We start from the raw sequence: 24,335 nt of genomic DNA, 5'->3' as shown, positions 1-24,335 counted from the left end.
CAGCAGCTCTGGTGAGTTCAGCGACCCAAGCAAAGGGCGTCTGCGGGCACCCTTTGTCCGGTCCTGTCGGGTGAGCGCAGCGGAAACTGCGGCGCCTGCAAGGTCCGGGCGGACATTAAGCCCAGGGTGGCCTAATTAGATAGTAAGGGGCGGCGCTAGGGCTGATGGGAGTGACCGCCGCCTCGTAGGATAAAGCTGGGGGCGTGGCTTGAGTGAGGGGCGGGCCCAATGTGTGACGGGCAGTGTGGGAGGGGCTAGCGCGAAGCAGCCAAGCGGGGGTTGAAATAGCTGGGGCACTAGGCAGCCTAATTTTGGCCCAGGACGGGTAACTAGAGGGATGCAATGGAGTCAGGGTGGGACGCGCTGAGAGTGCTGGGGGCGGTCACCGCCGTGTACCTGCTTCTGTGGGCCGCCTGTGGGGCGGGCTACACAAGTCTATGTTTACCTGCTACCACAGGCATGCCGGGGAGCCCCTTGGCTCCGGGCGCGCGGAGCCTGGGCAGGTAAGAGGCAAGAGCTCCGCCCGACAGGTAGGAGTAGGGACCGCAGGAACGAGGACAGGTGACAGGTGAGGGCCCCCCAATCAGGGCAGAGGCCGGGGGACTCCTGGAAGCAAGAGCGATGAAGGGTGGGATGACCAGGGAGAGGCCGGCGTGGGAGGCATACAGTCCTCAAAACCGTACAGATGTGGGGAGCAGGTGTCAGAGACCTGGGCAGATGAAGGATGAGGACAAGAACAGGGAGGGGTTAGGTGTCAGTGAGAGGGCTTCCTGGAAGAGGCGCAAGAAGGGCCTGGAGGGAGCGTGGAGAGGCAGCAGGGGGAAGGATCTGGGGTGGGCTGAGGTTGGGCAGGGCAGTGGCGGCCTGGCCCTCCTGCTGTTCCCCCTTCTCTCTTCTCTAGTGGTGACAGGAGCCACCAGCGGCATTGGCAAGGCCTATGCACACGAGGTGAACCAGGACTTGGAGCCTAGTGGGTGGTGGGGGCTTCTCCTGTCTGTCTGCCTGCTGTCAGCTCCCCCCACTAAACTGAGAATTGTGTGCATCATCTGGGCCCTCAGATGTCCTCTCTTCCAGGAAGCCTTCCCTCTGCTCACCAGGCTGGGGCAAGAAGTGTTTACACTGGGCTTCTACAGTCCCTTGACGTTCTCCCATCATTGCCCTGATTTATTCAGTCAAAACATATTTATTGACAACTTATATGTGTCGATGCTGGGGCTACAGCAGTGAAAAAAAAATAGATTTAGTAAATAAAAGCCCTTGCCCTCCTGGAGTTTACTTTCGAGCTATTGCGTCCGCGGGGAATAGTCTTCCCTGGAACGCATGATCCACGAAGGCCGGCTTTTGTTTTTGCCTGTTGTTCATTCACACTTCTCCACAGAGCCTACAACACTGCGGCACGCAGTAGCATACAGTACGTATTTGTGGAATTAGTGATTAAATAAGTAAATCTCCTGCAGCTCGCGCGGAGAGGTCTGAACGTTGTTCTCATCAGTCGAAACCTGAGCAAGTTGAAGCACCAGGCAAAGGAGACAGGCCGAGAGGCCGGGCTGGGAAAGTTCAGGAGCGGCGGGGGGCAGACGGGGGCGTGGCCGGGGCGTGGTCAGGGCGGGGCAGGTGTAGGAGGAAAGGGCTCCGGCCGCACTTGGGGCCCGGGAAGTTGGTGGAGGGCATAGGGCTGACCTGGGACAAGGGTGGGATAGGGGCGGAACTGGACTAGATTCCAGCTTAGAGCCGGGCTCCTGTTGGCCCCCTTCCCAGAGCGGCTTCATGGCAGGATCACACGAGTCATCCAGGCCGACTTCACCGGGGACTTGGAGATCTACGAGGCCATTGAGGCGGGAGTGAAGGACCTGGAGATGGGAGCGCTGGGAATGTCCCCACACCTGTCCCAAACAGCTCCATGCTCACCTGACTCGGAACCGTCTTATGGTCGCCCTCCGCCCCACCACCCCCTCCGGTCTCCCTGGGACTGTTGGGGTGACACAGACTTGTCCCCTCTCGCTCCGTGAATATGTGGGCATAAGATATTGCAGACCGCTTGCAGAAGCTACTCGAGTGTGAGAACATAGCCAAAGTGAGTCAAACGGAGCGCTGGCCCGCCTAGCACCGCTTCCTTACACTACTGCCCTCTGTCGGAAGACTCACACAGTACACTAGCTCTGTTAGAACAAGGTACTTCATCGCTTTCCGCTGTAAAATGGTCTCAAAAGCTACAAATCTGTGGTTTAGGATGTGAAGGAGGTCCCCTTTCATGGGCCACCCTTCTGTAGTGCCCAACCCATGTAACTGTTCAAGTGGAATTGGGTTCTGCCCTTTTATCCTCCCCAGTGCCAACTTGAAGGGGGAATGACCCACATGGGAAAACCAGTGCCTGCCAGTGGAGCGTGTGGTTTTCTAAATTTTTATTTAGGATCATTCTTGAACCTCTGGCTTCTTTTCTGTTCATCCCCTGTACGCCTATCCCTATACTTCTTCTGGTGGGAACCACATGGTCTTTTATTCCTCAGTTTCAGCTGCTGACCTCTTTTACTAAATATTTAGTTTAAAAAAAAAATCCAAGTTGTAGAGTCAGGAGTTCTTCAAAGGTAGTTCGACGAGAAAATGGCATCCTCCATTCTCATTTCCTGTTCCACAGGGCAGGGTTTCTTGACATCTGCCTGCTGACATTTGGGGCCCATGACTCCTTGTTGGAGCGGGGGCTGACTGTGCTTTGTAGGATGTCTGGTAGCTTCCCTGATCGCTACCCAGTACATGCCCAGAGCACCTGCTCTCCGGCTGTGATAACCAAAAATATCTCCACGTACTGTCAAATACGCCGCAGGGAACAAATCACACCTGGCTGAGAACCACTGCCCTAGAAGCTACCACTCTCAGCTTTTTAAAAATGATAACTCATGCTTTTAATGACATCTTGATTTCTCAGTTTTAGCTCTTATCTGGCGACTCCCACAATGGAAAATGAGGATTATTTCTCATTCACAGATACCTGTGTCCACACCACAAATGAACACCCTCCCAGGCCTCCCATCCCCCACTGTAATTCATAGATGTGATTTCAGAATCACATTACTGCACATATGAAAACACTGGCTACCGTTGAGCCATGTAGTAAACTATGATGATTTTTTTGTAGATAATTATTTTTTATTAAGGGGTAGTTGACACAGTATTACATTAGTTTCAGGTGTACAACACAGTGATTCAACATTTATATACATGATAATTCTAGCTACCAGCTATCACCATACAAAGTTGTTACAATATTTTGACTATATTCCTTATTCTATACATTACATCCTGCTTATTTATTTTACAATTGGAAGTCTGTACTTTTTTTTTTTTTGTGAGGGCATCTCTCATATTTATTGATCAAATGGCTGTTAACAACAATAAAATTCTGTATAGGGGAAGACTCTGATGATTTTTTTCCTTTCTTTAATAAGGTTTTATTCTCCCTGAAGTTAGTCATACTTTTTCATCTGCTTGGTTTACTATATACTTATTGCTACTTCAACTCCAAACTGTAATCCAAAAATATGAAAAAGTTCAAGTAATTTCATCTTCTTGAAAAATCTCTCCAAGAGCCTTTTCTGTCTTCTGTCTGGAATGGTAACCCTCTGCTGTGAATCCTGGGACCTCCCTTTATCTTTCTCCCAGGAAGCCTCTGTCTTCTCTCTCACATGGCATAGTGTTTTTTTAGTTTGATCCCTCATTATGTTGGAGCATATCCTCTAGTAGTCTCCTGGGAAAGGATGCATGGATGATAAAATATTCAGATCTGTTTTCCATCAGTTATGTGACTTTGGATAAATGACATTTCTTTGAGCCTCAGTTTCCTATCTATAAAATGGGAATAAATATTTTTGCTGGCCTCATGGGGCAGTTACGACAATGGGGTATACAATAAAGCACATAAACCTAAGTTGTGTGATCCATAAATGTTGGCTATTGTTATTACACACAGACAAGACAAAAGAGTAGGATGGTTTAAAACTTTTTAATTTTAACTACTGTTATTTAAAAAGTCATGCATATGCTCATTTTATAAAATTTAAGAGAGGCTAGCTATGCATTCTACCTCTGGTGTTAGAGGAAGTTGTTTGATGCAAATCCTGCAAATGAGAACAATTAGGGAAGCTGGCTAAAATGTTTTCAAAATAGCTGTTTGAAGACATCATAGAAGAAAGGCAGTAAAGAAGTGTAGCACCAAAATTGGAGAGCAGAGGGAATCCAAGAAATCAGACATTCGCAGCAACATTTCCCTTCAAGATGTCTGAGTTTAAGAAGTTAAGCAGAGCTTTCAACATACTGTTGGTGCTGCAACAAATAAGGGAGTTCAAAATCTTGGAAAATAACCCAGGCTTTTGATTGAGACTCTGGAGCACTATAATCTAGGAGCTAGGGTAAAGTAGAAATAAACTAGGCTTCACAGGAATTCAAGCCTCTTTAGGTTTCAGACGATCTTAATCTCTGTGGGGATTAAGGTTTGATCTTTCAGCGCCCTCTAGTTTAACTGCCTGGAAAAAGCAAAAATGAAAGGACAAAAAAGCGAAAAAAACTCAACCACCATCTTCAGAGGAAAACAATATGGTCCAGAGCCCCAAACTAGCAATACATTTGTTTATATTAAATATCCAGCACTCAACAAAATATGCCCAGAAATATTAGAAGAGAAATCATGACTGAAAACACAAGAAATAATAAAAATGTAGACAGGTCCACAGGGGACCAAGAATTATCATCACAGATTTTTTAAATTCTTTGTGCCATTTATATAAAACATAAACATTACCATTTTAACCATTTTAAAGTCTACAGTTCAGTGACATTAAGTACATTCACAATGTTGTGCGACTGTCATCACTTCCCATTTCCAAAAATACTTCAGCATCCCAAACAGGAACTCTGGACCCATTAAACAGACATTCCCCAGTCTTCCTTACACCATTCTCTGGTAACCTGTATTCTACTTTCTGTGTCGATGAATATGCTGATGTTAGATACCTCATAAAGTCACAAAATATTTTCCTTTTGTGTTTGACTTCTTTCACTTAGCACAGTATTTTCAATTTCATCCATGTTGCAGCAAATGCCATAACTTCATTCCTTTTATTTTTCCATTTTTTACTGTGGCAAATATATGTAATGTAGAATTTGCCATTTTAGCCTATATTTAAGTGTACAGTGTAGTGCATTATGTACATTCACATTGTTGTGGAACTATCACCTCCACCTGTCTCCAGAACTTTCTCAATGTACCCTGTCCCCCTTAAACAATAACTCCCCATTCCTTCCTCCCCCCAGCTCCTGGAAATCACCATTCTACTTTTTGTCTCTATAAATTTGACCATTCCGGGTACCTCAGATAAGTGGAATCATAGTTATTTCTTTAGCTTTATTTCATTTAACGTAATATTTTCAAGGTTCATCCATGTTGTAGCATGTCACAATTTCCTTCCTTTTCAAGGCTGAACAATATTCCATTGTATGTATATGCCGCATTTACTTTATCCATTCATCCACTGATGGACACTTGGGTTATTTCCACCTTTCAGCTATTGTGAATTTTGCCTCTATGAACATTGTATACAAATATGTGTTTGTGTCCCTTGCTTTGAATTCTTTTGGACATGTACCCAAAGTGGAAATGATGGATGCAAGATTAGTTTGGCTATGCAGGGTCTCAGATGCCATATGAATTTTAGGGTGGCTTTTGCTATTTTGCAAAATATGCTGTTCGGATTTTGAGAGAGATTGAATTGAATCTATAGATTGCGTTGGGTAGTATGACATCTTGGCAATATTAGGTCTTAAAATTCATATGCATGAGATGTCTTTCCAATTACCCAATCTCTTTCAGAACTGTTTTGTAGTTTTCAGTATGTATGTCTTTCTTCCCTGGTTAATTCCTAAGTATATTTATTCCTTTTGATGCTATTGTAAATGGAGTTGTTTCCATAACTTCCCTTTTGAAATCTTACTTGTTAATGTATAGAAATGCAACTGACTTTTTGTGTTGATTGTGTATTCTGCTGCTTTGTGAATTAGTTTATTAGTTCTCACATTTTTTGGTGGAATCTTTAAGATATTCTACATATAAGATCATATTATCTGTGAACAGAGATAATTTTACTTCATCCTTCGCAATTTGGATGCCTTTGGTTTCTTTTTCTTGCCTAATTGCTCTGGGTAATCTTTCCAATGCTACGTTGAATAGAAATAGTAAAAGCAGGAAATGGTTTAGATATTTCACCATTGAATATGATGTTAGCTGTGCGCTTGTCATGTGTTTATTATTCATATCTGTATTGTGTTGAGGTTCTTCTATTTTAGTTTGTTGAGTGTTCTAATAATGAAAGGGTGTTGAATTTTTTTAAATTATCAAATATATATCACAATGGTTCAACAGTTCTCCTCCCTCTCCCCCTTGGTAACCACTATGTTCTCCATGCTGTACTATCATCCCCATGACCAATTTATATTGTGACTGCAAATTGTCAGGCTCCTTTATCCCCTTAACCCTCACCCCCACTGGCCCCAACCCCTCCCCCTGGGTGACCACTAGTCCCTTCTCAGCGTCTATGAGTCTTCTGTTATTTTCTTCCTTCTGTTTTGCTTTGTTTTTATACTCCGCAAATAAGTGAAATCATATGGTATTTGTCTTTCTCCGCCTGGTTTATTTCACTGAGCATAATACCCTCTAGATCCATCCCTGTTGTTGCAAATGGCAGGATTTATTTTACTTTTTATTGCTGAATAATATTCCATTGTGTATATGTACCACATCTTCTTTACCCATTCATCTATTGATGGACAGAAAGGGTGTGGAATTTTGTCAAGTGCTTTTTATGCATCAATTGAGGAGATCATGTGGCTTTTCCTTTATTCTCCCAGCATTCTGTTGTATTACATTAGACAATTTTTGTATATTGAACCATACTTGAATTCCAGGAAGAAATCCCACTTGGCCAGTGTATTCAGTTTCTGTTTAGTCTGTGTGTTCAGTGGTGAATTCAGTTTGCTAGTGTTTTGTTGAGGATTTTTGCATCCAGTATTCATAAGTGATATTGGTCTGTAGATTTCTTTTCTTGTCGTGTCTTTGTCGAGATTTGGTATCAGGGCAGTGCTAGCCTCATAGAAGTTTGGAAGTATTCCACCTCTTCAATTTTGAAAGAGTTTGAGAAGAACTGGCATTCATTCTTCTTTAAATGTGTGGTAGAATTAATCAGTGAAGCCCTATGTCCAAGCATTTTCTTCCTTGGGAAGTTTTTGATTACCAATTCAGTCTCATTACTAGTTATGGTCTATTCAGATTTTCTCTTTCTTCTGATTCAGTCATGGTAAGTTCTTTGTTTCTGGGAATTTGTCTGTTTCATCTATATTATACAATTTGGCATACAATTGTTCATTGTGCTCTCTTATAATCCTTTTTATTTCTGAAGAATCAGTAGTAATGTCCTACTTCTGATTTTAGTAATTTCAGTTTTTTTTCTTAGTCAATTTAGATAAATGTCAATTTTGTTAATCCTTTCAAATAACCAATTTTTGGTTTCATTGATTTTCTTTATTATTTTTCTATTCTCTTTTATTTTTCTCTAATCTTCATTTATTTTCTTCTGTTAGCTTTGAGTTTAGTTTGTTCTTCTCCTAGTTCCTTAAGTGATGAGTTAAGTTATTGATTTGAGATTTTTTTCATTTTTTAAGTTAGCATTTACAGCTATAAATTTCAGCATTAACACTGTTTTTGTTGAATCCAATAAGTTTTGGTATGTTGTGTTTTCATTTTCATTTGTCTCCAAGTGTTTTTAAATTTCCTTTGTGATTTTAACCTTTGACCCCATTGGTGTTTAAGAGTTGTAGAAATTTTTCATATATTATGGATATTAATCCCTTACCAAATGTATGATTTGCAAGTATTTTCTGCCATTTTGTGAGTTGCCTTTTTACTTTGTTGATGGTGTCTTTTAATGCACAAAAGGTTTTAATCTTAATGAAGTACAGTTTATTTTTATTTTGGTGCTTGTGCTTTTGGTGTCATATCCAAGAAATCATTGCCAAATCCAATGTCTTAAAGCTTTTCCCTTATGTTTTCTTTTAAGAGTTTTATAATTTTAGCCCTTACATTTAGGGCTCTGATCCATTTTGAATTTTTTATATATTGTGTTTTGCTTCATTTTGGGGGGATCTATTAGGTCTATATATGTTTATAATTGTTATATCTTCCTGCTGCATTGAACTTTTAAAAAATATATAATGTCCTTCTTTGTCTTTCGTAAACTTAATGTCTATTTTGTCTAACAAATTTACAGCCACTCCAGATCTCTTTTGATCACTATTTGTATGATTTTATCTTTTCTTTTTATTTTTACTTTCAATATCTTTGCGTCTTTGTATCTGTCTTTGTGATTCTTATCTGTAGATAGCATATAACTAGGTGACATTTTAAAACCCAGTCTGTAAATTTCTGTCTCTTGATGGGAGAGTTTAATCCATTTGTAAAAAGTAATCATTGAAGTTGATAATAGGGGGAGTCTAGTAACCATAATGTTGTTCAAGTAATTGTACATTAACGATACCAAAAAAAAAAAGTAATGACTGACAAGGAAGGATTTGCTTCTGCCATTTAGTTGTTTATTTTCTGTATGGTGATTTTCACCTTCTATTCCTACCAACTTTGTTTTTATTTTTATAGAGTACCGTTTGATTCCCTTTTTCATTCCTTTTCTATATATTTTAAAATTTATTTTCTTTGTTGTTACCTGGGTAATACAATTAATATCCTAAACTTAAAACAAACTCACTTTATTAATACCAGCTTATTTCAATTGTACATAAACACTCTGCTCCTGCGTACATATCCATCTTTCATTTATATTATTATTGTCACAGGTTACATCTTCATACATTGTGTGACCATTAACATAAATAAATATATAATAGATTGTTTTACTCATTTACTTTTTAAATCATGTAGCAAAAACAGGGGTTACAAACCAAAATGATAATGCTGGTATTGCTATTTACCTGTAGTTATCTTAATTTGTTTCTTTACTTCTTCTTATGGCTTTTATTGTTTTCTAGTATTTTGTTTTGTTTCGTCTTGTTTTCTTTCAGCCTCAAGGACTCCCTTTAGTATTTCTTATAAGAAAAGTCTACAGGTATTATCTTCGTTAGCTGAGAATGTCTTAATTTTTCCCTCACTCTTGAATGATAGTTTTGCTGGGCATAGACTTCTTGGTTGACAGGTTTTTTGTTTTTGTTTTTTAGGACTTTAAATATGTTATCCCACTGCTTTCTGGCCTCCATAGTTTCTGATAAGAAATCAGCTATTAATTCTACTTAGGACGTTTATTCATGATGGGTCACTTTTTTCTTGCCTTTTTTAAGTAAATGTTCTGTCTTTGGATTTTGGCAGTTTGACTATAATGTGTCTTGATGTGGTTCTCTTTGAGTTTATCCCGTTTGGTGTTTGTTGAACTCATTACTTATGTATATTTCATGAGACCTGGGAAGTGTTTTGTTACTTTTTCTTCAAATGTATTTCTGCTCTTTCCTTTTCCTCTCGTCTTTGTAGGGACTCAATGATATGGATACTGGCATGTTTGATGGTATCCCACAGGTCCCTCAGGCTCTGTTCAGTTTTTATTTTATTTTCTCTGAACATTTTCAATGCATATTTAATCTTCAGGCTGGATACTCTCAATTGTCTTATCTTCAAGAATGCTGATTTTTCTCCCAACCTGCTCAAATGTGCTGTTGAACTAATTCTACCCCCCAGTGGATTTTTCATTTCAGTTATTTAAATTTTCAGCTAGCTGCAGAATTTCTACATGGTTCCTTCTTATAACTGCTTTCTTTATTGGTATTCTTATTTCTTCATATGTCATTTTTCTAATACCTGTTAGTTTTATTTCCTCTGGTTTCTTTTAGCTTATGGAACATTTTAAGACATTTGCAGTATATCTGATGAGTAATTCCATTGTCTGGGTTTCCTCAGGGATAGTTTCTGTGAAGTTTTGTTTGTTTTTATTTTTGTTTGTTTTGGTTTTGCTATTTATGGGCAGTACTTTCCTGTTTCTTTGTGTGTTTTATAATTTTTTGTTGTTGTTGAAATGGGTACTCTGAGTATTGTAATATGTTAACTCTTGAACTCTGACCTTCCTACTCAGGCAGTCCCAGAGGAGAAAATAGAGCAAATGGGGATAATGTAAGGTTTAAAAACATAATGGCTAACTATTGTGCAGTACTGACAAAAAATAGAAAGTATCAATCACATCCTAGAATCACTATGACCCCTGAGCATTTTAAAAACAAAACTACATTAAGCATGTCTTAGTAAAATGCTGAAAACCAAAGTCATAGGGAAAATCTTAACATATAACAAATGCAGATTATGAATTATTTTCTTGACGGTATGGAACACTGCACAAAATCGGATATTTGCTGGGCCATAAAGAAATTTTAACAAATTTCAGAAGCTCCAAATGATAGACTAGTTCTCTTTTCATAGTGAAATTAAGCTAGAAATACATTATTTTAAAAACTGGGAGACACTGATGTGTTTGGGAATTAAATAACATAGTCTTATAAAAATCCCTAGGTCACACGTAATAATAAAAGCTAGAAAACATTTTGAACTGAATGATAATAAAACGCTGCACATCAAATTTGTCGGAAGCAAAGAAAATATATAACCTTAAATGCATGCATTAAATAGATGGTTGAAATCAATTATTTAAATACCACCTCAGGAATTTAGAAAAAGAACATAAAAGAATATATGGATGGCAATCATAAAGATAAGAGCAGAAATTAATGTACCAGAATGCAAACTTCCAAAACAGAGGATTTAGAAAGTAAAAAATCTGTGCTGAAAGACCAATAAAATTGACAAAACCCTATAAGATTGATCAAGAAAAGAGGGAAAGAAGGGACAGGTATCAGAATGAAAAATAAGGATATCACTGGAGATCTTAAAAATGTAGGAAGGTTCTACTAAAACTTAATGACTAACATTAGAAATTTTAGATTACTTCAGCTATTTCCTAGAAAACATGATGTATTCAAACAAATACAAGAAGAAATGGAATATCTAATATCTGACTAGTGTTACGTCTGTTAAAGAAATTGAATCCATATTGTAAAACCTCCTTACAATAGTGGTTTCTCTTGGAGGGGTAGTGTTTGGAAGGGCAAATGGATGTGAACTTCCTGGGAGCTGATAATTCTATTTTTTAAAATCTAGATGCTGGTTACACAGCAGTATCAAGTTTGTGAAAATTCAATGAGCTATTACATACCTGTGATATCAGCACATCTCAAGATCTATATTATTCTTCAATAGGGAGTTTAAAAACAAATTAAAATTTAAAACCTTCCCATAAATAAAAGCTCCAGGCCCTGATGCCTTTATCAGTGAGCTACCAAAATTTAAATACAAAGTGATGACAACCTTATCCAAACTGTTTCAAAGACTAGAAAAACAGTACACATTTTCCAACTCATTTTGTGAGGACGTATAACCATCATACCAAAACCTGACAAGGAAATTATAAGAAAGAATATTAGAGCCTAATGTCTCTCAGAAACATAAAGGCAAATATCCTAAACAAAATGATTAGCTGACCAAGCCCTATGATGTACAAGAAGAATTACATATGTCATGATCAAGTGAACTTTACTCCAGGAATGCAAGGATGATGCAGAATTTGAAAATTAATCTTTCTAATTCACCACATTAACAGGAAAAAACAGGAGAAAAATCGTATGATCATCTATCTGAATAGATACGGAGAAAGTAAGGATTAATTGCCAAGAATTAATATACATTTGTTGTTTTTTTTTAAAAGCAAACCGGGAATAGAAGGAAACAGCCTTAATCGATAAAACAATATTTAAAGAATCTGCAACTAGCATCATATGTAATGATGAAATATTAAATGCTTTTTCTATGAGATTGGGAATAAGACAAGAAAGTCTGCTATGACTTCTTCTATTTTAACATTTTATGGGAGATCTTAGCTAGTGGAATAGGTAAAACAGTAAATCAAAGTTATAAGGAAGAAATATAATTGTCATCATTCACATATAATGAGATTGTATATGCAGTCAATAAGAATTTATTAATCCACTCAGTGAATTTTATATCTATATTCTAGTAATGAATAACTAGAAAGTAATTTTTTTAAGGTAAGATTTATGGTAGTAGTAAGGGCCATCAAATATCTGGAAATCAGTCTGAAAGAAAACATGTAAGACCTGCTTTCCATGAAGAAGATCTTAAAACATTAAGAGAAAATTTAAAAGACCTAAATTAAGTGAGGGATATACTTTGTATCTCTATTGTAGACCATATGTAGCAACTGGCAGGTTCAGTGTGATAAAGGAACTTTCAACAAATTTCATGCAATCTCAAATAAAATCCCAGCAGATTCTTTTGTGTAAACTGACAAGCTAATTGTCAAATTTATATGGACATGCAAAGGGCCAAGAGCATCTTGAGGAAAAACTCTAACTGATAACAAGAATTATTATAAAGCCCTGTAAGACAGTATGATGTTGGTACAATGATAGAGGGTAAGACCAGATCAATCAGTGGGGGGAAAGGCTATCTCTGAGTAAATCAAGTGGATATATGCATATGGGGAAAAGTGAAACTTGTGCCCTACCTCACACCCTACACAAATCATCTCCTCTTGGATTATGGATCTAAATATGAAGTCAACTTTTAGGTAATTTACAAGAATGATTTCATGACCATGGAGAGCAGAAAGAGTTTTCTTTTATTCTCCCAGCATTATTGAGATATAACTGACATATAACATTGTGTAAGTTTAGGGTATACAACATGATTTGTTATGTGTATATATTGTGAAATGATTATCACAATCAGGTTAGTAAACACATCCATCCCCTCACGTAATTACGATTGGGAGCGATTTCTTAAACAAAAATCAAAATGCATAAGCCATGAAGGAAGGGATCAATAAACTGGATTACATTAAAATTAAGAGTTCTTACTCATTCAAAGACACAATAAGAGAGTGAAGAGGCAGGCCACATTGGGAGAAGATATTTGCAGCACACATAACCAACAAGGGGCTTGTATTTAGAAAGAAAAAATATATATATATATAGTAGAATATGAGTTATATATGAGTCCACATGGGCTCGAAAAGACAGTGTCCCTAGACAAATTGCTCAAGACAGCCCCAACCCAGACACAACCTAAATATCAATCAATGGTTAATTAGATAAGCAAGGCATGCTATAGTCACACAATGGAAAATTATAGCAATGAACATGAATGAACTTCCACTACACACAACATGAGTGAATCTTATAATGTTTAGCAGACAAAGCCAGAGATTCAAGAGTACGTACTGTATGATTCCATTTGTATAAGGTTCAGAATTGGCCAAAACTGTTTTAGAAAGTTTGGAGGTCAGGACAGAGGTGAACTAGGGAGGAGGCACGAGTAAGGACTGCAAGAGCCAAAGAGTCTAGAAACTGCCAATGACATTATTTCTTCATATAGGTAGAGGTTAAAGATTTGTGTTCATTTCTTACACTAAAGGTTTGTGGGCTTCGGGGTGTGCATGGCATAGTTTCATAACAAGTTTACAGACTGAAAAATCCAAAGGAATAGCTTATGAAATGAAGGTGAAACTCTCCCTTCTTCAATCTCACCTCCCAAAAGTGACCCCCAATTAAAAACATGGTATTTTTTTCTCAATGCATATAGGAGCATGTATGTGTATGTGTGTGTATATATACATACACACATTTTATCCAGATGGCAGACCGGCTACTATACTGCACTTTGCCTTTTACAAGCATGCCTCTCTTTCAGGGATCGGTCCAATCAGAGAAACAGGTCACCCACCCTTTTTACTTGCTCTCAGTCCATTGCCTACACTGTGTTCCCGTAGTCATTCCTCTATCGATGGACCCTCAGGATGTTTCCTGTATGTGCAGCTCCAAGTAATGTTGCCATGGATATCTTTGGACACAGTCATTTCCTACATGTGCATCTAGAAGAGGAATACATTCCCTCACGCGGACTTGATGGGTCAGAGTCTGTCACTTTAAATTTTGGTAGGTACTACTTTTAAAAAATGTGTTCCTTGTTAAAAGGAAAATAAGCTCGGAAATAAGAAAATGTGGGAGCTGTGGCAGGGCTGGTGGGAGGAAGGACTGAGGGGCTCTACCTTCTTCCCCGGAGACTCTCGGATGTTATAAACCGTAACACGATGTCCGTGGTCCGGGTAGGACTGGGCTAGGAGGGGCTGGGCCAAGGCCAGCACGGCTCTGACCCCTCCGGGCAGTCCCCAGCAGACCCCAGCACTGGGCCTGGGTGGAGGCGGCTCTCCGGGGACGGTGTCGGAGGGATGGGGCTGAACTTGAGGAGGAGGGGGCAGGCGGAGGAAGTGGAAAGGGAAAGACGGGCCATCCCCGCTCTTCTCTGCAGATGACTCGAATTCCCCAAATGGCCACCAGGTAAGAGGCAATTTCTTACTCTTCCAGTCGGATCCTCCTCCAGCCAACCTCCGGACTTCTTCCCTTTCTTCGGCTGTCCCACTGCGTCCAGCCCTTCCCTTTCCCTCCGGCGTTTCCTAGGTTAGGGCGTGAGCCAAGGGGTAGGGGTGGGGATCCCCTGGTCCCTCTGTTCCCCGTAGGCAGCGACCACCTTCCAACCGGCGCTTTTTCTTCCAGGCGCAAAGGCATCAGCATCAACATCTCTTCAATGGCCGACAGGAGACCGTATCCACGGTTAGCAACGTACTCAGCATCTAAGGTACCCAGACCCCGCGGACCCGCCGGGCTGTCCGGCCACGCTGAACGCCCTGCTGTAGCCCTTGGCTCTGGCATCCAAGGTTATGGTGAAAAGGCCTGGATGCTTGTGTGGGACGTGCCGCCGGAGTCTGGGGCCATGAGTAGGTCCCAGACATCGGGTACGCAGTCCAGTGGACACAGCAGATTTTTCTAAGAGAAGCGCGACTAGGGATCAAGAGAGCACGTGAGGCGGGAAGGAGATCGGGGAAGTCGGAGCGCAGCCCGGCTGGAATGGAGAGTGGGCGCAAGGGAACCGAGGGAGGGTTTCGAACACGGAGGTAGTCAGGGGTTACGGTGCGGACCCGTGCGTCTGGGGGCCTCCCGGGGCCGCGGGTGCAGGTCAGGGGCGAGGGCGGCTGGAGGAGTCTGCACGGGGAGCCTCTGGGCCCTGGGACCCGCCCCCTTCGTCCCCACAGGCCCTCGGGCGAGGCTTCTCGGTGGCGGTGGGCGCAGAGCACTCCGGGCAGGGGCCCCTCACGCAGGTGCCCGCCTCCGCGGGGGCGGGTCTCACCAGGGACGCGGCTGGAGTGGCAGCTCGCGAGGGGTGGGGCTCTGGCGGCTGCGTGGGCGTGTCCGCGGGGGCCCGGGACCCGGGGGCGTGGCCACGAGAGACGCGGCCTCGGGGCGGTGCGCTGAGATCCCAGCCCCGGAGCCAGCCCCGGGCCGGTGGGGCGCTGGGACCCGTGGGGGGCCCGGGAACGTGGGCTGGGTGCGAGGGCACTTCTTCACACAGTGAGCCCTTTTAAGGCCCACACAAATATGACCAGTCACTTGAAACTCAGTCCGTTTCTGATGAATTCCGAAGACTTTGCTCGACAGGCTTTGGACACACTAGGCCTCACCTCCTAAACCCCCGGGTGCCTCAGCCACGCTGTGCAGGTGCCTCCACGGGGCCATCACGGGCAGAGGGCTGGGCGGGACATTCCCCGGCCCAGGAGCCCTAGTCGCCAGAATGGAGGACGCGTCCAGAGGAGGGGAGGGCGCCCCCCCTGGGCTGGAGAGACAGGAGGAGATGGGACCCCAAGGGTGGGGCGTGTCCTGATCCCCAGTGCCTCTCCTTCCCAGGGTTTCCTGCTGCTTGGCCCGCTCTCCTGGATTTTTCTCTGGGTAGGGAAAATTGGTCTGTGAGGAGTCAAGTTTTTCTCTCTGTTGGTGAACTAGTATATCCCAAAATTCTGTGATAAAAGGTGTTGAAGGGGCGTGGTCACTGTGTGCTCCCCCCCAAGCCCTCTACCCCGTCCACCCCGGGCCGGGACTGCTGACGTTAGCAAACGTGTCCCACACGTGGGAACAACCGGACAAGCAGGCCAACAGAACAGAACTGGACTCTGGAACACCTGGATGTTTAGTGACAACTGAGCCATCTCAAACCTCTGACAGGAAGATGGAGTTTTCATATAAGATTGTAGCAGTGACAGTGGCGAAACTTCGTGACTACAATAAAAATCACTTGAGTTGCACACATTTAAGGGGTAAACTTTGTGGTATGTGAATTTTATCTCAATAAAAATAATGAAAAAATTGTAAATTGTAAGTGGCCCTGTGAACTCATGTAATACTTCCATCTGAAGTCTACTCTGATATTAATATGGTCACACCAGCTTTTTTTCTTTTGGTTGGTATTTGCATTGTACAAATGCTCTTCATCCAAATTAAATAATACTTTAAATAATTTAATAACTTTAATAACAATAAATTCTGTTAATCTAAATCCATTGGCGATTTTATATTAAAGTGTGTTTTAATATAGAGTATATAGTAAGATCTTGTTTTTCATCCAGCCTGACATTTTCCTTTAACTGGAGTGTTTATTTTCATTAACATTTAATACATTTGGTGATATAGCTGTGTTTCACATTACTATGTTAGTTATTTATTGCTGTGTAACAAGTATCCCCAGTATTTACTGACTTAAAGGAACAGCAATCATTTATTGTTTCTCAGTTTCTGTGGGATATGAATTCATGAGTGGTTCATCTGTATGATAGTTCAAAATTCTTTACATCTTTGCCAACACTTATTATCTTTTTTATTATAGCCAACCTAGTTCATTGAAGTGGCATTGCATTGTGGTTTTGATTTGCATTTTCCTAATGACTAATGATCTTGAGCATCCTTTCATGGATTTATTCATGGATCTTTGAGAAATGTTTACTCAGATCCTTTGTCCATTGAAAACTAGGTTGTCTTTTTATTATTGAATTGCAAGAGCTCTTTATATATTCTAGATGCAAGTCTATGATTTGCAAATATTTTCTTTCAGTGAATTGTCTTTTCACTTTATGCTATGAAGCATCCTTGAAACATGAAACTTTAATTTTAATGAAATCCAACTTTTGTTCACCTTCGTTTTTAAAGTCTGTTGCCATTGGTATAGAATTCTAGGTTAATTCTATTTTCTCTTTCAGTGCTTTAGACATGTCATACCATTGTCTTTTCATATCTATTATGGGTTGAATTGTTTTACCCCCTCCAAAAAAAGTTACATGTAAGCCCTCATCCCCAGCACCTAGGAATGTGACCTTATTTGGAAATAGTGTGTTGTTGCCGATGTAATTAGTTAAGATGAAGTCATACTGGAATATGGTGGACCTCTAATACTGTGACTGGTGTTCTTATAAGATGGCCATGTGAAGACAGAGACACAGGGAGAAAAGACCATGTAAAGATGAAGGCAGAGATTGCCAAAGAATGCCAAGCACGGTCAGAAGGTTGAAAGCGACAAGGAAAGATTCTCCTACAGGTTTGAGAGAAAGGAAGGCCCTGCTGACACCTTGACTTTGGACTTTTAGCCTTCAGAACTATGAGACAATAAATTCTTAGTTTAAACCACCTAGTTCGTGGTACTTTGTTATGGCAGCCCTAGGAAACTAATACAGTTACACAGTTTCTGTTGAAAAGTCAGACACTCGGGGCTCTCTTGTCCCCTCCTGGCGTGAGCCAGGAGCTCTGTCCTCTCACTTTATTTCTAAATAAAAGCCTGTACCTTGCTCTCCTACCTTGAGTATTTGTGAAGCTCCTTCTTCAGCTTCATGAACAAGAACCCTGGCATCATCTTTGGGGGCTTGTCCAGGATAACTAACTGCGGAGGTGGGAGCATCCTCTTTAAGTCTAAAGCCATACACGCCTCTGGCTTGCATTCTAAAGCACTGGGAGCAGTTTTGATCCCCAGACCGTGAAAAAGAAGTGTCTTATCGTCTGCACACAAGCCTGGCCTCAATAGAAACTCTAACGGAGAGGCTTGGTGCCTGAGAGAAGATTACAATATAGTAAGAAGCCATAAAACAATAGAAATGGAACCCAAGATAGATGCGCCCATCTCCTGAGGCCTCTGGACCCAGCACTGATGAAGACCTAACTGCACCCCTCACTGTGTCCCCTCTCAGTATGAAGCAGCCAGAGCGGTCATCACCCCCTTTCCCTAGCAGCAGCTAGGGTTTCCATCTGTAGCGGGGGGAATGAGACAGGGACCGTGAGTGTAGTCAGAGTAGGGTGAGGGCCTCCGGGAAAAGCAGGGCGGAATGCTTAGAGTCAAAGCAATGTGACAATGGGCAAAGAAGTCCCCAATGAAACTCTGTGTTAAGCATTATGCAAAGTCAAGGTCACACTAATTCTCTAGGGAAAGATACCAGACTAAGAATATAGACATCTTCAGTGACATCAGTTAAAGGTCAAAAGGCCAGAAGCAACTTGATCTGGAATGTTTGAGTGTTCTGCAAGGGTATCTCAGCATAACCCCTGACTTCACTGTAAAGAGCCCTAGCAGACAGACAATAACCCAGCCCACCTTGAGGACAGGGCAGGTGGTACAAGTCCACACCCCTAAGCCTTTTTTATTTTGATGTTCTCGAAAAATTCTCAATTGCCTATAAAACCCCTAGACAACGCACCATCGTGGGCTCTCTTGTCCCCTCCTGGCATGAGCCAGGAGCTCTATTCTCTCACTTTATTTCTAAATAAAAGCCTGTACCTTGCTCTCCTAAAAAAAAAAAAGTCAGACACTCTTCTTATTTTCCTTTTGAAAGTGAAGTGTGGATGTTTTCTCTGGATGATTTTTTTTTTTGCAGAAATTAACTTTTTTTTATTATATATCATACAATGTAGTAGTAAAGTCTGAAGTGCATGAATAAAAAGTGAAATTACAGGAGGAACAATCTATACAGCAATAATAGGTGCATTCTCTGTGCATCTGAAAGAAAAAAAAAGAGTTTTCACTCATTTTGGCCTAAAAACTTAAATGTTCAGGTTCCCAGGATTCTGACATCAGAACCCAGATGACGCTGATTAAGACCATAGGGCCTTTACAATAAAAACTAAAATATTGATCATATGATGGCAAAAAGTCTTATTTTGTGGTTAACTGATTCTCTTCTGGCTACTCTCTGATGAAGTTGGTGGCACTGTAGAGGAAGACCGCTGTCTCCTGGATGAGGACTGGGACCGCTCAGCATTGCAGGTGACCTGCTTGTTGTAGTTCTCCATCTGAACTTCAATCAGCTCTCTCTGCTGCTGCCGGATGGTCTGGCGGATGAGCCCAGGGAGGGTGTGGATGCTCCCAATCAAAGTCTCTAATTTTGTTTCCACAGTAACAATCCTCTTCTCAAAGTCTTCACTCCTTTCATTTAAGTCAGAAATCATGTCCTACATGATGTTCTGGGTCTTTGCCAGGTCCACCAAGGTGTTTGCTTGGTCATTCAGTTTCCTCTGCTCCATTTTTACACTTCCTAATGGATGAAGAGCCTGCAAGAATTTTCGCAGACGTTTTCTAACTTTTGCAGGATCTGTCTTTTTGACCAGCTTTGTCTTTTTGTAAATTAGCCATGTTTCCCTGAGTACATTGGCAGCTGCGTTTTTCACCTGTGTCTGCCTAGCTCAGTGCTTTGGGCATAGGTGGTAATTCTCTGGGTGATTTTCACGATTTCCGTTTTCTTTGGTTGCAGTAGCTCTACCATGAAATGCTCAGGTGGTTTTCTTTTCCACTTTTTTTTATACTGCTTGCAGTTCACTGAGATTCTTCCATCTATGAGTTAATGTTTTTCATTCATTTGAGAAATTTCTAAAAAATTGCCTCTTTAAAAATTGCTTCTGGACCCATGTTCTCGTCTCTCCTGATGCTACTCCAATTATACACATGCTAGATGGTTTAACAGTGTCCACAGACCTTACATGCCTCCTTTATGTGTTTTTACCTGGCATTCTTTTGCTTTGGAATGGTGGAATGACATGTTTAACGCATGAAAAGAAAAAATAAAAGTGTTAAACTAGAATTCTATACCAGTGGTAACAGACTTTAAAAATGAAGGTAAACAAAAGGGAAAATAGATAAGTTGATCTGCAAGAAAATGAAAAAGTTTTGTGCTTCAAAGGATAGCATAGAGAAAGTGAAAGGGCAATGCACAAAATGAAAGAAAACATTTTGGTCCTAAATATAATTAGGTCATTGATCCTAATTTTTGTATATGGTACAAGGTAAGGATCCAACTTCATTCTTTTGCATGTGGATATCCAGTATCCCAGCACCATTTGCTGGATAGATTGTTCTATCCCTACTGAGCGGTCCTGGAATCTTTATTGGAAAAAAATAATCATATATGTGAGGGTTTAGTTCTGAACTCTTAATCCTCTTCCATTTGTCTATATGTCTCATGCCAATACCACATTATTTTGGTTACTGTACCTTTATGGTTAATTTGGAAATCAGGAAGTGTGAGTCCTCCCACTTTATTCTCCCTTTTCAAGATTGCTGGCTATTCAGGGTTCCTTGAAATTCTATGAGTTTTAGGTTGGAATTTTCTACTTCCACAAAAACAACACTGGGGAATTTATAGGGATTGCACTGAACCTGTAGATTTCTTCTTCTTCTTCTTCTTCTTATTATTATTATTAAGGTATTATTGATATACACTCTTATGAAGGTTTCACATGAAAAACAATGTGGTACAACATTCACCCATATTATCAAGTCTCCCCCCCAATCTGTAGATTTCTTTGGCTAGAATTGTCATGTTAACAATATTAAGTCTTCCAAACCATTAATATAGATGTCTTTCCATTTATCTGGGTCTTGTTTAATTTTTCTCTGCAGTTTTGTTTTGTTTTAGTTTTCAGTGTCTTTCACCTTCTTGCTTAAATTTATTCTTAATTATTTTATTCTTTTTTTGATGCTATTGTAAATGGGATTTTCTTAATTTCTTTTCAGATTGTTCATTACTAGTGTATAGAAATGCAACCGATTTTTGTGTGTTGATTTTATATCCTACTCCAACAGGGCTTTTTTGTGTGGATTCTTTATGAATTTCTACATATCAGATCATGTCATTGCAAACAGAGGCGCTTTCATTTCTTCCTTTCCAGTGATTTATTTTTCTTAACCAATTGCTCTAATTAGAACTTCCAGCACTATGTTATGTTGAATAGAAATGATGAAAGCAAACATCCTTTTTTCTTAGGGGAAAAGCTTACAGTCTTTCCCCATTATGTATGGTGCTACCTATGGTTTTTACATAATAGCCTTTATCATGTTGAAGGATTTCCCTTCTATTCCTAGTTTGTTGAGGGTTTTTGCCATAAAAGATGTAAAATTTTGTCTAATTCCTTTTCATATCCCCCAGGGATATGAAGGCAAAAATAGTAAAATATTTGCAAAACAAAGCAATAATACATAGTAATAATACATCATGATCAAGTGGGTTTAACTTTAAACATTTAAAATTGTTTTAACCATCAAACACCAATCCACATAATCTATTCTATTAACATAATAAAGAAAAAACAGTTTATCAAAAAATGTACAGAAAAAGCATCAAGCAAATTTTATCACCCATTCCTCATAAAAACTCTCATCAAACTAAGAAGAAACAGGATTTTCAGAGTATGAAAAACCTACTGTTGGGACTTTGGAATCCCGTCCCCGTAGGCGCGCTTCCCCAGTGACACTCACGGTCGCAAGTCGACGCTAAAGCAAGAGGTTTATTCGGAGCCAGCGCGTCGGGGTCGCCCTCCTCTCGAGAAGGCGACCCCGAACTTACGGGTACGCACACTTTTATTCCCTCCTCGCAGGGAAGTATGTCTTGTCACAAGCTGATTGGTTGATTTATTTGGCATGCAGAGGGGGAACTTGACACCCGTACAGGAGGGTGACCGTTTGTGGTTTGGCCCAGCTGCCTACTCGGGTTTTTTTTTTTTTTTTTTCTTTTTTTTCCGAGAACAGCTAGTACTTGCCCCTAGGTCGGGCACTTCTGGGGATTTTATATCCTGTTCTTGTTTGTCTTTTTTCTAATTTTATTGGTCGGCCATCTTAGGTTATGTTTATTACAGTCCCACACTACAATTAACATGCTACTTAATAGTGAAAAATTGAATGCTTCCTCTCTAAGTTTGGGAATAAGACAAGGATGTCTGTTCTAGTATTTCTATTCAATGTTGTACCAAAGGAACCAGTCAGTGCAATAAAATAAGAAAAATTTTTTCACACATACTGAAAAAGAAGAAATAAAATAACCGTTAAGTTTTTTGCAAATACAGACTATATAGAAATCCCAAATTCTCTACAGAAGGAGAAAACAACTGGGACTAGGAAGTGAAGTTATCAAGGTTTCAAGATAGGAGGTCAGTAAAAAAAAACTGAGCTTCTACATGTAAGCAATACATAACTGGAAAATGAAATTTAAAGGCCAATACAATTTATGATATGAAACCAAAACAATACCAAATACTAAGACATTTACCAATATTTGTTGAAGAACTGTACATTGCAAGTTACAAAACACTGCACAGAAAAATTGAGGGAGATCCACAAAAATGGAGAGTTACACCTTGTTCTTGGGTCAGAAGACCCAGTAAGGTTAAGAAGTCAACTTTCCCCCAAATGTATGACCCACTAAAATCCCAATCAAAATCCCAGCAGATGTTTTTGTACAAATTAACCATTTGATTTAAAATGTATGTGGAAAATTTCCTTCTTTTCTCCTTCCTCTCCTCTCCTCTTCTTATTAAGATTTGACAAAAATAAATGGTTGTCACTTTCAGAGAAGATAACTGGGTGGAGACACCTCCTCAGAGGCCAGTTGAAATCATCACAGGAATATGAAAACAGGGGAGCGTCTACATCACCCCTGCCAATGAGCGAAGAACGTCATCCACATCCCAGAAATTGAAAGATGTCATGTGAATATCATACAGATAGGATGGCATTGAATGGAGGCATATTTATCTGTGTAAAGACATATCCCCAACTGAGGAAGTATTGCAATGTCTCAGAATAAGCATAAACGTTCCTGACAAGGCACCCTGCTAACATTCCGTAATTGAAAGGGAACAAGAGTTTTTAGAAAGAACAGGCCATGGGTCATACTTAGAGCACATCATTTAAAATGTCCTCCTCAGACATGAAGGCACTGACGCAGGGACATCTTCCGGACATTCAATGAGCACTGGCCCGCAGATAGGCCACTCGGACAACAAAGGTCCCAGGGGAATCCGGGGGGGGGTACGGATCTGTCCTGTCTCTTGACTGGTCTTGGTGGCTACACAGCTGTCAGCATTTGTCCAAACTCACAGAACCATATACTAGAAAGTGCGAATTTTACTCATCTAGAAAAACTGTATATATCTCTGTCATATAAATGTGCATTTGTATACAGATTACACCTCAATAAACCTGACTAATAAACAAACAGATATAGATAGATAGATGATAGATAGATAGATGATAGATAGATAGATGATAGATAGATTGATTGATAGATAGATAGATGATAGATAGATAGCTAGATGATAGATAGATGATAGATAGATAGATGATAGATAGATGATAGATAAAATGCCCTTCTCTATTTTGAATTACCAGTAGTGAAAGCAACTGGTAGCAGAAGCCTGAAATTACATGGCTATTCCAAACCTAGAAAGGAAACAGGCATCCCGTGAACATCACAGAGTCTCTCTGTTACGTAGCAGATTGAATCACCAGTTAGACATCTAGGAACAATCCTAACTGAAGGAGAAATCTGGGGAGGGTCCAGCAGAGTTAATAGTGAGCCTATTTAAACACTGTTTTAGGAAATTCCCAACACTGTTCTTAGGAAAACATCTAAATGTATAGATAGCTATTTTTTAAGCATAAGATGTGTAACCAAGAAATAAATAAGCATATAAACAATTCTGAAAAAAGATTGTAATCTAAAAATAAATATTATCACAAATGTGTAAACATTATAGATATATTTTTATATCCTTTATACATATTATTTTATGTTACACAGTACACATATAAAAAAGTTAATAGATATTTATTAAAAATTATTTATTTAAACTTAGTTTGCTTTACATACTCCCCCATTTGAGAAAAATAGCATAATGTTTATAAATAAACATTTAAAATAAGAAAACAGACCAAAGCAAAATCTGAGTTGGCTGAGGGTCAAAGAAAAAGTAAAAGATATATAGAGGCATTAATTATATAAAATAAGGGGCCTTAAAAAATGCAAAATCATAATATACAT

At 40.1% G+C, this 24,335-nt stretch overlaps 2 pseudogenes; one reads left to right on the top strand and one right to left on the bottom strand.

Moving 5' to 3' along the window:
• Nucleotides 1-342: 342 nt before the first annotated feature.
• LOC108391004 (17-beta-hydroxysteroid dehydrogenase type 3-like) lies at nt 343-15,967 on the top strand (annotated as a pseudogene).
• A 2,598-nt stretch (nt 15,968-18,565) lies between these two features.
• Nucleotides 18,566-23,246, bottom strand: LOC108391006 (small conductance calcium-activated potassium channel protein 2-like; annotated as a pseudogene).
• Nucleotides 23,247-24,335: the final 1,089 nt, after the last annotated feature.

Source organism: Manis javanica, chromosome 17 (genome assembly GCF_040802235.1).
Source record: "Manis javanica isolate MJ-LG chromosome 17, MJ_LKY, whole genome shotgun sequence".
NCBI classification, from domain to species: domain Eukaryota; kingdom Metazoa; phylum Chordata; class Mammalia; order Pholidota; family Manidae; genus Manis; species Manis javanica.
Note: the sequence above shows the minus strand (reverse complement) of the source record. Positions and strands in the feature narration are given on the sequence as shown.